We start from the raw sequence: 1,062 nt of genomic DNA on the forward strand, positions 1-1,062 counted from the left end.
AAAAATGGCGCAGAAGGGGAAATTGGCCATGGCCATGTTTGATCGCCCCGGTACCTGTGCTTTGCTATGAAACTATGTGGTTGGGACAAAACTGTGTGGCGAGGAAAATAAGGGGGGGGGTGGAATTCTGCCTCTGCCTACCAGCATCCATCGGTATTCATCTGACTAGCATCCTGTCAATGTGTGAGAGAGTTGAGGGCTACTTAGAAACTGAAACCTGGAAACTGAAACAGTGCTGTGTGAGCAAGAAGGAGACAGCAGGGAGCCTGGGTGTGGCTTAGCTCAACTGTTCTGTACTCAAGCTGCTTGGTGCTCTGAAACTGAAACTGAAACTCCTCTCTGTTGCTTGTGTTTTGCATTTGGAAGAGATTTCTTTACAGGTGGGGAGGGGGAGTAGAACTCCTTAGCATCAGATCATCATCATCATCATCAAAATATAGGAAATATTAGTGCTCTGATGGTCATTTTGAAAAATCCTTTCTTAGTGAGCACCTAGAAGCCAAGAGGAACATACAGGCCAAATTTCAAGTTTGTAGGTTTTACGGTTCTGGAGATTTTGTGATGATGCATGAGTAGTATTTTGTTTTTATATATGTGTGGACTTCAACTCGCAGAATCCCCCAAGCCGGTTATGGAGAATTCTGCGAGTTGAAATCCACGTGTCCTTAAAGTTGTTGAGGTTGAGAAACATTGGTTTACAACAGGGGTGGGGGAACGATGGCTTTTTTTAAGGACTTGTGGACTTGAACTCCCAGAATTCCTGAGCCACAAACCACATGACCATGGGGATGCCACAACGGTCATAAGTGGGAAAAATGGCCATAAGTCACTTTTTTCAGTGCTGTTGTAACTTTGAACAGTGACTAAGCGAACTATTGTAACTCAAGGATTACTTGTATTTCATTTGTATTGATTATTCATTGTAGTGGTCAATCCACAGTCATTCAACCTCCCCTTAATTTTGCTCTTGTTTTACTAAAGGCCTTTAAATCTCTCCTTTCCATTATATCCAAGTTACTGTATGTTTCTCCTGATGTATCTGATTCTTATCTCTCTATAAAA

This window comes from Notechis scutatus, chromosome 3, assembly GCF_049901735.1.
Source record: "Notechis scutatus isolate UNSWTSFEM ecotype Mainland chromosome 3, rNotScu1.2, whole genome shotgun sequence".
NCBI lineage: Eukaryota > Metazoa > Chordata > Lepidosauria > Squamata > Elapidae > Notechis > Notechis scutatus.